General features: G+C 36.3%; 1 protein-coding gene across 4 annotated transcripts in view; it reads left to right on the plus strand.

Annotated features, from left to right (window-relative positions):
* FCHSD2 (FCH and double SH3 domains 2) overlaps positions 1 to 16,666 on the plus strand; it is a 296,241-nt gene that overhangs the window by 96,702 nt on the left and 182,873 nt on the right. The window contains exon 1 of one of the 4 annotated variants that reach the window (XM_042959279.1): positions 1,377 to 1,631. The exons of the other annotated variants lie outside the window; for them this stretch is intronic. The gene's annotated coding sequence lies outside the window, so the exon portion shown is untranslated. Of the gene's footprint in view, positions 1 to 1,376; positions 1,632 to 16,666 lie in introns of those variants that run through there. 4 annotated transcript variants of the gene reach the window in all.

Here is a 16,666-nt window from a genome sequence, read left to right on the forward strand (position 1 = left end):
TGCATTCCCACAAACAATTTAAAGAAGGTTCCCCTTTCTCCACATCCTCACAAATGTGTGTTGTTTCCTGTGTTGTTAATTTTAGCTATTCTGACAGGTGTGAGGTGATCTCTCATTATAGTTTTGATTTGTATTTCTCTTATGATAAGTGATGTTGAGCTTCTTTTCATGTGTCTGTTAGCCATCTGTTTGTCTTCTTTGGGAAAATGTCTATTCTTTTTTTTTTTTTAATTAATTTATTTATTTAGAGAGAGACAGCATGAATGAGGAAGGAGCAGAGAGAGAGAGAGAGAGAGAGAGAGAGAGAATTTAAAGCAGGCTCTACACTGTCAGTGCAGAGCCAGATGTAGGGTTCTGTCCCATGAACCGTGAGATCATGACTTGAACTGAAATCAAGAGGCATACATTTAACTCTGAGCCACACAGGAGCCCCCTTCCTATTTCTTAACTGGGTTATTTGTTTTGTGTGTGTTGAGTTTGATAAGTTCTTAATAGATTTTGGATACTAACCCTTTATCAGATATGTCATTTGCAAATATCTTCTCCCATTATGAAGGTTGCATTTTAGTTTTGTTGGTTGCTTCCTTTGCTGTGTAGAAGCATTTTATCTTTTTTTAAATTTAATTTAATTTAATTTTGAGAGAGGAGACAGAGAAGGAGTGGGGGTAAGGCAAAGAGAGAGAAAGAGAGAGAGAGAGAGAGAGAGAGAGAGAGAGAGAGAGAGAATCCCAAGCAGGCCCCATGCACAGGGTGGAGCCTGATGCAGGACTGGATCCCACAACCCTGGCATCATAACCTCAGCTGAAATCAAGAGTCAGGCGCTTAATTGACTGAGCCATCCAGGCACCCCTTTTGTTGATTTTGCATCCTGAAACTTTATTGAATTCATGTATCAGTTCTAGCAATTTTTGGTGGAGTATTTCAGGTTTTCTACGTGAAACTCTGGTCTTCCATGCTATTAACTTTTGCTTTGATCTTACTGCCATTGAGAAACATTCATATGCCTTACATGGAAGTATGAAGATTATTAAAAATACCAAATATATAAGACAAATAAGTCTGGTTCTCCAGTTCACATCTTTATTTATAATGTTTAAATGTTTGTTTATTTTTGAGAGAGAGACAGAGCACAAGTGGGAGAGGGGCAGAGAGAGAGAAGGAGACACAGGATCTGAAGCAGGGTCCATGCTCCATCCAAGCTGTCAGCCCAGAGCCCGACGCGGGGCTTGAACCCATGAACTGAGAGATCATGACCTGAGCCGAAGTCAGACGCTTAACCGACTGAGCCATCCAGGGGCTCTTCCAATTCATATCTTTAATACACTGGGATCGGACTTTTTTTTTTTTTTAATATTGCAGAAACAATGAGAACTCATATCAGTGTTCATTTTTGACAGAACATTTTTCTCTTCAATAACCATGGAAACTTAGCATGTAGTAACAGTAGTATATGATCAGTTTCCATATTATTACTCAATAAGGAGAATACTTTCTATTATATTATTAGCCTTTAAATAATCCACAATTATTCTGTGTCACTAAGCATACTGTTTAGACAGGTGACTTTTTTTTTCTTAAATCATAGCAAGAGTTTCTTGATGAAGGAAGCAGTACATTGATTTACACTCTGGGTAAGTGTCCAGAATATTTCCCTGTCATTATAGTTGTACCATCAGAATATACTGTTATACAAAATTTAAACTCCAAATCACATTTGTTAACTATATAATCCTTTATTGATTTATACACTTAAGAGTTATATGTGACAGTGAAGCTGAAAAAAAAATCTTTCACAACACCATAATATTCAAATTACATAATCTTACTAAAGGAATTGCCATGTTATCTTTGCATTTGTTAAAAAACACTTTGCTAGGTTTTTGCTTCTTTGAATTATTTTTACATATCATTAGTCAGTTCTTGAATGTGTCAAACCATGTATGGTATCATTAGAAATTGATTCTTTGTTGCAAATTTATTGAATATTTCCAAGCAAACATCTTTGATGGAGTTTTAACTTAATATCAATATATGGTTTTTTTTTCTTGTAGTTTTAATATCCTGAAGAGCCACTATATAAAAAGCCTAGAAAGCACTAAGTTTATATGTGAAAAAAGAAACATATGCTTCTCTTGGCTTTGTAATTCAACGTGCATTTTCAAGTTTGTTTTTATTTTGAACTTCTTTGTATTTTCTTTTCTTTAAGTTTACTTATTTATTTTGAGAGAGAGCACGCATGCACACACACGTGAGAGCATGAACGGGGAAGAGGCAGAGAGAAAGGGAGAGAGAGGGAATCCCAAGCGGGTTCTGTGCACTCAGTGCAGAGTCCAGCGTGGAGCTTGAACCCATGAACTGTGAGGTCATGACCTGAGCCAAACAGAAGAGTCAGATGCTCAACCAACGGAGTCACTCATGCTCCCTATATTTTCTATATAAATGTCACTTAGGCTTTGATGGTTTTATTGTTTCACAGCCAGCACATCTCTACAAATAACACATTGATTGTGGTTTAGCACTTAACTGTCAGTTATACTTAAAAGTAAAATTAGCATGAACTCTTGGGTCTTCCTTGTTTTGAAATTCTATTATTTTATTTACTACTCATGCCTCATTCAGAGAAGGTGTATCTTTCCTTGCCAAAGAAGGCCAAACTTTTTGCTATCTGTAAATCAGAGGCAAAAATATCTGTTCACTTCCTTAGTTTAGATAAAAATATTAAATTATAAATTACAGGCTTGATTAAAAATTTAAATGATTGTAAAATGACATTTATGGAAATAAATGCTTGTATTTTTTAAATAATTTTTTTTTTAATGTTTATTTTTGAGAGAGAGAGACTGAATGGGGAAGGGGCAGAGAGAGAGAGAGAGGAAGACACAGAATCTGAAACAGGCTCCAGGCTCTGAACTGTCAGCACAGAGCCCAATGTAGGGCTCGAACTCGGGAACAGTGAGATCATGAGCTGAAGTCGGACACTTAACCGACTGAGCCACCCAGGCTCCCCAAAGTTTATATTTTCTTAGATTGTTTTATTTCTTGCAATATACTTGACAAACTAACCAATGCCAAATTGCTATAAATGTATCTAAATGCCTGCATTTAATTTCTGTACGTTTCTTAATGTGGAACAGTAACATATAGTTGGAGGATGTTTATTCTGATCTAGAATTCTTCCCATATCTGTGTAGGGAGACATAATACCCCTCAAATACAAAGAGGCTTTAAGTAGGCAGTTTGCAAATGTTCCTGTTGTCTCCCTGTGTAGATGTGGAAAGGCTTGTTTAAAGACAGTGGTCACAGTTAATGTTGTCTTACTCACCTGTACTGAAAAATCATTACGGTGGTGCCTGGGTTCCTATATCCATTTATTGATTGTTACAGTGCTCACTAACAGGGACCTGTTCAAGAGCCTTATGTGTGGCTATCTCTCAATTTTTTTTGCACCTCAAATCTGTTTAAATGAGTGTGACCTATTCCATATATGTTTATAGCAAATTTCTTTCTGTATATGATTTATAAATGTACACATATATGCATATGATATAGCAAAATGTAAAAAAAATGCCCTCCCCCCCCCCCACCTACTTCTATGTATCGTTGAATTGCTTTACTGACTTTTAATGGAGCCTCAGAGCTGAAAGTGGTGTAAAGGTCGTATGTTCCAACCTGCTTTACATTTCTCTCTTTTTAATATAGAGAAAGGGTTGGCAAACGGCAGCCATCTGGCTTGACACCTGTTTTTGTAGGTAAAGTTTTATTGGACCATAGTCATGCTCATTTGTTTACTTGTTGTCTATGGCTGCTTTCTTGCATAGTTGAGTAGTTGACATAGGGATTGTATAGCTGCAAAGCCAACAGTATTTACTCTGGCACTTTACAAAAAAACTTGCCAATGACTGATACAGAGGCCTTGCAGCCTCTTTCTGAATTTAGTGATAGTAATTTTCTATCTCTCAGAGCATTCATCTTCTAGTTAGAAAGTTCCTATTTGTATTGAACAAAAATATTCCCTTCCAAGTAACCTCTTTGGGTACATGATCGTTTTTGTTTGTTTTTAGGACTCTGATGACAATTTTTATGCTTTTTCTTTTTCTTTCTGTAGGTCTGTATCCCGCTTCTAGCATTTTCAGCCCTAAAATTCTGTATTCAATTCACATTTGAAAGGCCTATGCAACTCTGTTTTAAACCTTTAACCTATCTTGTTTTTTTTGTCATTATTCCCCATTGATACTTAGATCAGAACTGAATTTAATAATCCTGTGGGTGTAATTGTCTCAGAGTAGAGCAGACTTTTTCTTCTGTGTTTTTATTTTCATTTTTTTAAGGTTTACTGTGTACTTTATATGTGCTGGTCCCTCAACTGTGTAATTATTACTATTAATATGGACTAAGATGCATTATCCTTTTAGGGAGCTCTATCATGTTAGTGGCTCTTATTGAGCTTAAACTAAAATCCACTAAGTCTTACATTTCTTGCCATTAATCAGATCTTCTCCATCCTATAATAAGCTATAGTTGGATTTTTACTCCTGTGAGATAACATTGCTTAGCGTTTTGCCCACTGTGCCAGTATATTGAGAAGTTTTTGCATCTTGATTCTTTTATTCCTGTGTTTACTTTTCCTCTTAGCTCTTTGTCATGTGAGAATTTGATAGTAGTGAATTATTTGATCAGTAGTGATTACTTCTTTGTTCATTACTGAACAAGTGAAATTTTTCTGGGACTTTCTCTTAGAGTTTATAGTATATTGAATTATTGCTCAGAAATAATCCTTGTGGGGCAGCTGGGTGGCTCAGTCGATTTGTGTGTCCAACTCTTGGTTTCAGCTCAGGTCATGATCTCCTGGTTCATTGGATTGAGCCCTGTGTTGGGCTCTGCACTGTGAGTGCAGAGCGACTTGGGATTCTCGCCCTCTCCCTCTGCCCCTCCTTCTCTCTCTCTGCTCCTCTTCCACTTGCGCATGCACGTGCCTACACACTCTCTCAAAATACATAAACATTAAAACAAAAAAAGAATCATTCTGCACCCTTTCCCTTGAGGTGAAGTATATATACCTGACTTCAACTTTTGACTTGGTTGTATGGCTTACTTGGACCAATAAAATGGAGATAGAAGTGACAGGAGGCCATTTTGGAGATGAGGCTTTAAGAAGTCTTGCACATTTCTTCCAGCTCCCTGTACTTCAGGTTTTACTTTTACTACAAGTGATCGCCCTAGGTAACTACTCCTCCTGTAGACTGAGTCCCAGAATGAAAGATAAGTGAAGAAGAATTGAACTTGATCCACAACCTGGAGCAGAGATGCTCCAGCTAACATAAATTCATGAGTAAGGAATTAGCATTTAATGATGTAAGCCATTGGCATTTTTGGAGGTGTTTGTTATGCAGCATTGATTCAGCACTGGATGACCCATACACAGTTAACCAAGCCATTCTGTTTGTGGGGAGTCATCTCTGAAATGCCCTATTTCCTATAAGTAAATTAAGCCAACAGTAGATGATTATGAACACTGGGTAAAGGGAGATCAGAGGTAAATTTTGGGTCTAATATGTACTGAGGTGCATGACATGGCATGAAGTGAGAGGTCCTCTCTGAGGAAAGTAACTATAATAACTAAGCCAGATTCACAGATATATCCTGCTGGTCTAGCTATATACCTCCTATCCTTTGGGGTTAATTCTTTACTTTTGCAATTTGACTTGCTACCATTTCACGTTTTTGTACTTCTATTGTTTTTCTGTTCCTCTTCATCTTCCATGAGTTTTTTCTCTTCCTACTCTTGGAAATAATTTCTATTTTCACAGGCTGTATATATACTATGTAAAGATTGAATAAGATAGTTGGAGTTCTAATTGTGGCTCTACTACTTGTTAACACAATCACTGTAAATACGTTATGTAAATCATTTCCTCCTCTATATAGTGGGGTTAATAAATAACTCACAGTTGTTGATAAGCTGAAATGAGATGACAGGTTTGGCTCAGAGTTATTTGTATATACAGTCTTTTAGCAAATACTGAGTGAATTCTGAGGGATGTGGTGCTTTGTATATTATAGAAAAGTTCAGTATATTTTATGGCATTTTGGTAATCACAGTTCTAGGAAGTTCTTGGTATTACCTTGTTACAAGATGAAAAGAGAGTTCCATTTCGGTTTGTGGAGGAACATAAATATTTGCCACTAGAAATTGTGGAACACTTCTACAAATGTGTGTTAATCATCATAGCTTAATACATTATTTCAGGACTTCTTTTTGCATAATCCTTGGAAGTATCAGTGGCTGGTCTTTTAAAATATTTTTTGTTCTATCTGAAGATAGAAATCCAAGGCAGAATATGAGAAGATTGCTTGTGTTCTGTTTCTTCTTCTAGTCAGTTTATTCTGAATATAAATTCAAGTGTAAATCATGCCACTTAGTATTACAGATAATAGTATTCTTACAGCCTTCAGTAAGATATAATAAAAATAATGAAGCTAACAACTTTTCTATTGTTTGGGCACATGTGAGACATCTTGACTGTTTCATAAGAATTTTTTTTTTAAGGTAATTGTAGGGGCACCTGGGTGGCTCAGTTGGTTAAGTGTCCGACTTCAGCTCAAGTCATGATCTTGCGATTCATGGGTTTGAGTCCTGTGTTGAGCTCTTTGATGACAGCTTAGAGCCTGGAGTCTGCTTCTGATTCTGTGTCTCCCTCTCTCTCTGCTCCTTCCCTGCTTGTGCTCGCTCTCTCCCTCTCCCTCCCTCTCCCTCTCTCCCTCCCTCTCTCCCTCCCTCTCTCTCTCTCTCTCTCTCTCTCTCTCTCTCTCTCTCAAAAATAACAAACATTAAAAAAGGTAATTGTGGTTTTAATAATTCAAATAATAAATACAGAAGTACCTTAAGTAAAATTGTCATTTCTTTACAAATTCATTCTCTTATGGTTTGGCATGACTCTTTTCCTTTAATGTATGATCATTTAAAATGTAGTTTTTTATAAGTTTCATTTCTTTCAGTACTGGTGTTTATGGATATTATGTTTGTAGGCATTTGCAGTGCCTTTTTGCTGTATTGGGTATTCACATACTTTTTTGTATTGGTTTTTCTTTTTAAAAGTAATTCATAGGGGCTTTTTGAAAGTTCTTATAGGAATTCAGGTAAGAGGTCATTTTTACTTTTCTTCCTGTCTTTTGTTTCAGACTATTTTTATTTAACAGAAAATTAACGAATTATTTTTGCATGTGTGTATTGTTCTAAATGCAGTATTTACTCACAGTTTACCTAGTTTTAATGTGTATTCTAATATATGTGCGTAATCTCTAAAAGACAGAGTTTGAATTTTGTTATTATAGGTTTGTAGAATCTTGGAATTAAGATTTGGAAGTGACTTTGGAAATATTTTTTGTAAAGTTTCTTTCTTTTCTTTTTTTCCTTTTTAGTTCATGAATTCAACAGTAAGAATAGAAGCAATAGTCATAGAATTTATAGTTGAGCTTAAGAAGGAAGTGATCTTTATCCAGTATCTGCTGTTCCCCATCACTGTGCTAGCCATTTCATAGGCTCATTAAAAAAATTTTTTTTAACGTTTATTTATTGAGAGACATAGAGAGACAGAGCACAGGTTGGGGAGGGGCAGAAAGAGAAGGAGACACAGAATCTGAAGCAGGCTCCAGGCTCTGAGCTGTCAGCACAGAGCCCGATGTGGGGCTCAAACTCACAAACCGTGAGATCATGACCTGAGCCGAAGTCGGACACTCACCCGACTGAGCCACCTATGTGCCCCCATAGGCTCATTTTAATTCTCACAACAATTGTATCCCTTTGGTTGAATCTCCATGGATCAGACTTTGAGGAAATTTTTAAACATGGTGTCCATTGGAGATATCCGTTACAACACTTTTACTATTCAGATGAGCAACCTGAGCTTCTAAGAAGTTAATTGTTAATTGATTTGCTTGAGCAAGCAGTGCGATAGCTTCAAATACCTTGGCCTGGCTGGAATTCCTTCCACTGTCCTCCATAGTAGTAGTTTACCCTAGTCTTAATTTTAGAAAGTGTCAGAAAAACTGGAACTTAAATTAATAACATGGAAAATTATGTGTGTGCTTTGCTTGCAATGGATTTAACTTAATAGGACAAGAAAATCAATACAGTATTAACTTTTTAATTTTGAAAAAAATCTTTTTTTTTTAAATTTATTGGAATGAAAGAATAATTTGACCACCTAAATTTAAATAGGAGTTTTATCTTAAATCTTCTAAGAATTATATTTTATGGTTCTTTACCTAAAAAATTACCTTGCCTATATGCAGAAAAATTAATATGTGCCTGTTTTACTGAATTATACTTGATATGTAAAATATCATAGAAATTTTAGGAGCACCATGTTCCTGTGGTAGGAAAAAAAATGGTATAGAAGTATGCCTAGGGTCTTTGAGAATAGTTGTACAGTTTGTGCCTTTGCTAAGCTAAAGTTCTAATGGAAACTGGAATCCAGTCCTTGTTTTTTCCTCCTCAAGCTGAATGCCTTGTCATAGAAAGAGACCCTTTCCTTCACACAGAGATATAGTTGCCTTGCCAAGCTATTTCCTGTGGAGTTGTGTCCTCCCAGAGGGGGCGCCTTTTCCTAATTTATCTACTAAAATGGTCCCTTTGTCAAAATCACACAAAGTTGACATACAGGATAGTGGCAGGCCCTGAATGTATCAGTAGTTAACATATTTGGAAACAGAACGAATTTCAAATATAGAGTCTCACTGGTAAATGTTCTCTGTTCATCAGGATGGCTAATTGCTTTAATCTACAACCTGAAAATATCTCTGCAGCTTTAGCCAAAAAAAAAAAAAAAAAAAAAAATTGCATAACAGTTTATTGCAGGAATTTGGTGAATGGCCTTGGTGTGATGATTAGTGATCCAGGGTGCATTAATCTTGAGGCTCTAAAATTCTTCAGGGTCTCAAGTCCTCTGCTGGATCCTCTGCGTCTAGCTAGCAGAAAGGGGAAGGAGAATAGGATTGTACATATGAGGTCTTGATGGGCCAGTCCTGTATGTGGCACACTCTACTTCTCATTTCCCGTTGGGCAGAACTCAGTCAAATGGTCACATCTAAGAGGAGCCTGGGAAAATCTCATCAATGTGTATGCCCAGAAGAAGAGGAAAACGTGGATACCAGTAAAGCTAGCAGTCTGACGTGTTTGGTTTAAAAATATAGAAATCAGTTTTTTAATCTGAAAATATTTATCTATACTGTGTATATTGGGTAAGTGTTTTAAGAGAACAATAAAAGTAGTATGTAATTTAACTGATTAGTTCCTTCAGGTACACAAATGGTTAGTGGATCTGGTTAACCAAGATAGGAAGGAAAAATTAAACAAATAGAAAACTTAAATTATGTATTACTTGGCAGGTTGCCCAGAAAAGTGGATCGAATGATGAGTACTTGTGTATGGAAATCAATAATATTTTCATTCACCACTGAATAGTGCCTGTTAGTGATTTAATATGTGATACAGAGAAGTAACATGTTAAATCTTAATCTCTTGTACCTTTTTAAAGGTTTATAGTAAATGCCCAATTCTTAAATTTCTCTAGTGTTATTAGATCCTTTTAAGTGATTCATGCAATCCTGTGATTTGGTACTGTTGTGTTAGTTATCTTCTTGTTCTTCTCTTTCCTGGTTAATTAAGCATTTACTGAGTACCTGCTATATATAAACCAATGGGATAAAGAAATTGGGAAAGTAGCATAATTAGGTAATAGGATTCTTTCCATTTAGCATATTAGTATAAATGTAGAAGTATAAATTTATATACTCCCAAGTTCTAGAGATTTGACGGTCTAGTCATTTAAAATTAGGTATCTTTAAATTGTGAAAAACAGTGGAAGTAAATAAAAGTGCCAGGAATAGACATGTACACTAAATATATAATTAGGAAGCAAATTCCCATGTAACTGCCATCTAAGTAGAGAAATAGAAATTTTCTAGCACTGTTGGAAACTGTGTGTCCTTTTTTTTTAAGTTTTTATTTACATTCCAGTTAGTTAAAATACAGTATGATATTAATTTCAGGTGTACAATACAGTGATTCAACACTTCCGTACAACACCCAGTGCTCATCACTGCAAGTGCACTCCTTAGTCCACTTCACCTATTTAACACATCCCCAGTCTACCTCCCTTTTGGTAGCCAACCATCACTTCTTTATAGTTAAGAGTCTGTTTCTCTGGTTTGTCTCTTTCTTTCTTTCTCTCTCTCTTTCTGTTTTTTTTCCCCTTTGCTCATTTGTGTTTCTTAAATTCCATATATGAGTGAAATCATATGGTATTTGTCTGTCTTTGACTGACTTATTTTGTTTAGCATAATACTCTATTGCACTACTAGGTATTTACTCAAAGAATACAAAAATGCTAATGCAAAGGAATACATTTACCCAGATGTTTATAGCGGCATTATCTAGAGTAACCAAATTATGGAAACAGCCCAGTGTCCATTGACTGATGAATGGATAAAGAAGATGTGGTGTATATACATAGATTCAATGGAATATTACTTAACCAAAAGAGAGAGAGAGAGAGAGGGAAGTTTTGTCATTTGCAGTGATGTGGATGGAGCTAGGAACTGTGTCTTGGGCTGCCTGGCTGGCTCAGTTGGTGGAGCATGCGACTCCTGATCTCGGGGTCAGGAGTTTGAGCCCCATTTTGGGTGTGGAGCCTACTTTAAAAAATTAAAATAAAAATGTTAAAATTATTAATTATTAATAAAAGTTTAAAATTATCAGTATTCTTATTTACTTGCCCCTAGAGGTAACTGCTAATCTGACATATGGTAATCCTTGCTTTTCATTAAAGCTATATGTGCATTCTTAAAGAATGTAATGTAGTTATTCCTGTTTTTGAACCTTACATAAACGGAGTATGAATGTATTCTTTGAGTCTTTCATTGCCATAGTCATGTTTGTAAGATTTAAGCCATGTTATTATATGTTGCTATAATTTGTTCATTTTCACGCCTGTATGGTTTTCTGTTGTGTATACAAACCACAATATATTTATCTATTCTGCTGTTGGTAGACATTTGAGTTGTTTCTATTTATTGGTTTTCATGAAAAATGTTACTGTGATTATTTGTGTATGTGTCTCCTGTTGCACATAAGCATGTGTTTTTCTATGTCAGGTAGTAGGGGTAGGATTGCTAAATCATAGGATTAAATGTGTCTTCAGTTTTCTCAGGTAATTTCCCAAAGAGATGGTAGCAATTTACCTTATACCAGGAATGTATGAGAGTTCCCATATAGTACATTGTCAGAAACTTAATATTGTCAGATTAAATATTTGCCAATCTGTGGGTATGAAATTGTAATTTACTTTTATTTGTATTTCCCTTATTATTAATGAAATTAAAAAACTTTAAAATTTTTGAGCATTTGGGTATATCCTTTTTTGCGAAGTTAACCTTTTCCCATCAATTTGTATTTCTTTTTCTTAATTTATAGGAATTCTGTATATATTTGGAATAAAAGACTTGGTAACCCATGTTACTGTGTGGACTGTGGTTTTTTTCTTTTTAATTTACTCTTGGAAATAGTTGTCAAGGACTGTGAAGGATCTGAGATTTTACCCTACTTGAAAGCTAAGAATTTTCCTGAATATTGGAAGAAAGAAGACTCCTAGGTCCAACACAAAGGACTTTTTTACTTTATTACTTTATGGCAGTAGCCATAGCCAGAGTGTCCGCATTTGAGTGCTTGTTTCCTAAGCTCCAGTTTCCACAGACAATGCAGATAAGGCCAAATGCCATAGTGGGTTGCATTCTACAAGGGGAACCCTATTTAGGGAACCTCAATGTTTTGTAATAGACTGTAAGCAAATCTGAACTTTGTCCTGGAAAGAGCCATTATCTTCATCATACCGGACAGTAACCAGACCTACCTTTTGCTCCATGGGAAGACATCTGTTTCTGTCCTTCAATGCTGTTTGATATACAGATGTCTTTGAAGAGATAGTTTGGAATCAAGATAGTCATTGCAGAGTCACTTTTATTATATATTGTCCATATATCTGTACATCAGCTTCTGGGATCTTTTCTCTCTCTCTCTCTCTTAATTTATTTATTTTTGGGAGAGCACAAGCAGGGGAGGAGCAGAGAGAGAGGGAAACACAGAATCTGAAGCAGACTTCAGGCTCTGAGCTGTCAGCACAGAGCCCGATGTGGGGCTCGAACCCACAAACCGTGAGATCATGACCTGAGCCGAAGTCAGATGCTTAACCAACTGAACCACCCAGGTGCCCTGCCCTGCTTTTTCTTTTTCTTTTTTTTAAATTAATTATTTTTATTTTTAAATTCACATCCAAGTTAGTTAGCCAGTAGTGCAATAATGATTTCAGGAGTAGGATCCAGTGATTCATCCTCTACACATAATACCCAGTGCTCATTCCAACAAGTGTCTTCCTCAGTGCCCCTTGCCCATTTAAGCCATCCCCCCACCCAAATCCCCACCAGCAACCCTCAGTTCTCATTTCTTTTTATCCATTTGCCTACTGAAGGACATCTTATCTGCTTCTGAGTTATGGCAATTATGAATAAAGCTGATAGAAACATCCATGTGCAGATTTTTATGTGGACATAAGTTTTCAGCTCCCTTGGCTAAAAGCCAAGGAGTGTGACTACTGGATTGTATGGTAGGAGTATATTTAGTTTTGTAAGAGACCCCCAAACTGTCTTCTAAAGTAGCTTTAATGTGGAAAAAGAGGAACTCTTTTGCACTGCTGGTGGGAATGCAAATGGGTGCATTCTGGAAAACAGTATGGAGGTTCCTCAAAAAATTAGAAATAGAACTACCCTACAACCCAGCAACTGTACTACTAGGTATTTATCCAAAGGATATAGGAGTGCTGTTACAAAGGGGCACATACGCTCCAATGTTTATAGCAGCAGTGCTACTGACAATAGCCAAAGTATGGAAAGAGCCCAAATGTCCATCGACGGATGAATGGATATAGAAGATGTGGTGTGTATATATACAATAGAATATTACTCAGCAATCAAAAAGAATGAAATATTGCCGTTTGTAGCATGTGGATGGAACTAGAGTGTATTATGCTAAGGGAAATTAGAGGAAGACAAATATATGACTTCACTCATGTGGAATTAAAGATACAAAACAGATGAACATAAGGGAAGGGAAGCAAAAATAATATAAAAACAGGGAGGGGGACAAAACATCAGAGACTCTTAAATACGGAGAACAAACTGAGGGTTGCTGGTGGGGGATGGGCTAAATGGGTAAGGGGCATTAAGGAGGACACTTGTTGGGATGAGCACTGGGTATTATAAGTAGGAGATGAATCACTAGATTCTACTCCTGAAATCATTATTGCACTGTATGCTAACTAACTTGGATGTAAATTTTAAAAAGATACATGTGTTTTTCTAAATATTGCATTGAAAACATTCCATAAGTCTTATTATGTAGTGGTTACTTGTTCGGTTGAAGATATTTTCTGGCTTCCATTGTGATTTCTCCTTGGACCTATGGTTTATTTAGAATTGTGTTTTTTCTTTATTCATTATTCTTTATTGAAATATATATAATATAGACATGTGCATAATTATTAGTATGAGGCTGACATATCCTTTGTCAACTCTACCCAGTTGAAGAACTAGAACAATTTAGCACCCAGAAGCCTCCCTTTGCCCATTTCTGTCACTAACAACTTCCCAAAAAAGTAATGATTAACTTGACTTTCAGCAGCTAGGTTTGTTTTGCCTGATTTTGAACTATTCTAAATGGAATCATACAGTAAATATTATTTGGTCTGGCTTCTTTGGTCAACATTGTATTTTTGAGATTCTTAATGTATTGTGCAGTGTAAGTGAATTTTATTCTCTTGGCTGAGAAATATTCCATTATATGAATTATCAGAGTTTATTCTGTTGATGGACTCCTGGTTTGTTTCCAGTTTTTGACAATTGTGAGAAAATGTTGTTTTGAGCATTTCCATAGATGAAAATTTATATACACTTCTACTGGGTATATACCTAGGAGAGGAGTCACTGGGTCATTGGGTATGCATCTCTGTCTCATTATTAGATATGGCCAAATAGTTCCTCAAAGTTGTCCAATTTGCACTCCTACCAGCAGCATATGGGAGTTCTAGTTATTCCATATCTTTGCCAAGTCTTGATATTTTTAGTCTTTTTTAATTTTAGCTATCTGTTATTAATTAATCTTCGTAGAAATTGTAGAGGGAACCTGTATTAATTGGTTCTCTTTGTGTAGACATCTGCCTAAGCCTAATTGCTGCTTAGCATCTTGGTATATTTAATATTATTCCTCTAACTAGCCTGTGAGTTTGAATTTTTATGTTCCTGACTTGATCCTGGTAATTGTTATTGACATCTGGAAGGCTATTCATTCATTTGAGGCATATTTATTAAACCCCTACTTTACTCTGTGGTGCCATTGTCAGAAACAGTTTAAACCAGAGCCTGACAGGGGCACCTGGGTGACTCAGTCAGTTGAGCATCCGACTTTGGCTCAGGTCATGATCTCACAGTTCGTGAGTTTGAGCCCTGTGTCGGGCTCTGTGCTGACAGCTCAGAGCCCGGAGCCTGCTTCGGATTCTGTGTCTCCCTCTCTCTCTGCCTCTCCTTCACTCACACTCTGTCTGTCTGTCTGTCTGTCTCTCTTTCTCTCAAAAATAAAAATTTAAAAAAAAAAATTAAAAAAAAACAGCGTCTGACAGAATAGATACAAGTTCTCAGTAATACATTTATACCTGTATTTGTATTTATATTTAGTAAAAGTCTTATTGAGATATAAGTCACACACCATATAATTTACCCTTTTAAAGTATACCCCTCAGTGATATTTGGTATATTCACAAGAGTTGTGCAACCATCACTACAATCAATTTTACAACATTTTTATCACCCCCAAAAGAAATCTTTACTTATGTTGTATACCTGGAACTAATATAACATTGTATGTCAACTATACTATAATAATTAAAAGAAAGAAAAGAAAGAAAGAAAGAAAAAGAAAGAAAGAAAGAAAGGAAAGAAAGAAATCCCGTGCTTATTAGCAGTCACCTCCTATTTTCCCATCAATCTCCCCAGCCCTGGGCAACCACTAGTTTACTTTCTGTCTCTATGGATTTGCCTAGTCTAGACATTTCATCTAAGTGGAATTATGTAATATGTGGACTTTTGGCATCCTTTACATAGCATACTGTTTTTAAGGTTCAACCATATTGTAGCATGTATCAGTACTTCATTCCTTTTTATTACTAAATAACATTTCATTGAATGTATATACCTATAGATATACCACATTTATTCATTCATCAGTGGAGGACATTTGGTTTGTTTTCACTTTGGGGCTATTGTGAATAATGCTGCTATGAACACTCGTGTACAAATTTTTAAGTGGACATACATTTTCTTGAGTGTATAATTAAGAGTGGAATTGTGGGGCCGTTTGGTAACTATATGTTCAACATTTTCAGGAACTGCCAAACTTCCCAGAGTGGCTGTACCATTTTATGTTTCCATCAGCAACATATGAGGGTTCTAGTTTCTCCACATTCTCACTAACACTTAATATTATTATCATTATTATTTTTATTTTTTTTTAATTTAGTCATCCTGGTGGGGTGGTAGGGAGTGTTTTAAGAACAGTAAATATAGTCTGGAATGCTCAACTTGTGTGTTTGTCTACTCTGTACTTTCATCAAAGTATATGGAAAACATTTAAAAGCATTTTAAATTTATTTATTTTCTTTCTTTTTTTTAATGAAATTTATTGTCAAATTGGTTTCCATAAAACACCCAGTGCTCATCCCAACAGGTGCCCTCCTCAATACCCATCACCGACTTTCCCCTCCCTCCCATCCCCCATCAACCCTCAGTTTATTCTCAGTTGTTAAGAGTCTCTTATGGTTTGGCTCCCTCCCTAACTTTTTTTTTGTCCTTCCCTTTCCCTCCCCCATGGTCTTCTGTTAAGTTTCTCAGGATCCACATAAGAGTGAAAACATATGGTATCTGTCTTCCTCTGTATGACTTATTTCACTTAGCATCACACTCTCCATTTCCACCCACGTTGCTACAAAAGGCCATATTTCATTCTTTCTCATTGCCAAGTAGTATTCCATTGTGTATATAAACCACAGTTTCTTTACCAATCATCAGTTGATGGACATTTAGGCTCTTTCCATAGTTTGGCTCTTGTTGAAAGTGCTGCTATAAACATTGGGGTACAAGTGCCCCTATGCATCAGCACTCCTGTATCCCTTGGGTGAATTCCTAGCAGTGCTGTTGCTGGGTCATAGGGCAGATCTATTTTTAATTTTTTGAGGAACCTCCACACTGTTTTCCAGAGTGGCTGCACCAGTTTGCATTGCAAGAGGGTTCCCGTTTCTCCACATCCTCTCCAGCATCTATAGTCTCCTGATTTGTTCATTTTGGTCACTGACTGGCGTGAGGTGATATCTCAGTGTGGTTTTGATTTGTATTTCCCTGATGAGGAGTGACGTTGAGCATCTTTTCATGTGCCTGTTGGCCACCTGGATGTCTTCTTTAGAAAAGTGTTTATTCATGTCTTCTGCCTATTTCTTCACTGGATTATTTGTTTTTCGGGTGTGGAGTTTGGTGAGTTCTTTATAGACTTTGGATACTAGCCCTTTGT

Source organism: Panthera tigris, chromosome D1 (genome assembly GCF_018350195.1).
Source record: "Panthera tigris isolate Pti1 chromosome D1, P.tigris_Pti1_mat1.1, whole genome shotgun sequence".
In the NCBI taxonomy this organism is placed as follows: domain Eukaryota; kingdom Metazoa; phylum Chordata; class Mammalia; order Carnivora; family Felidae; genus Panthera; species Panthera tigris.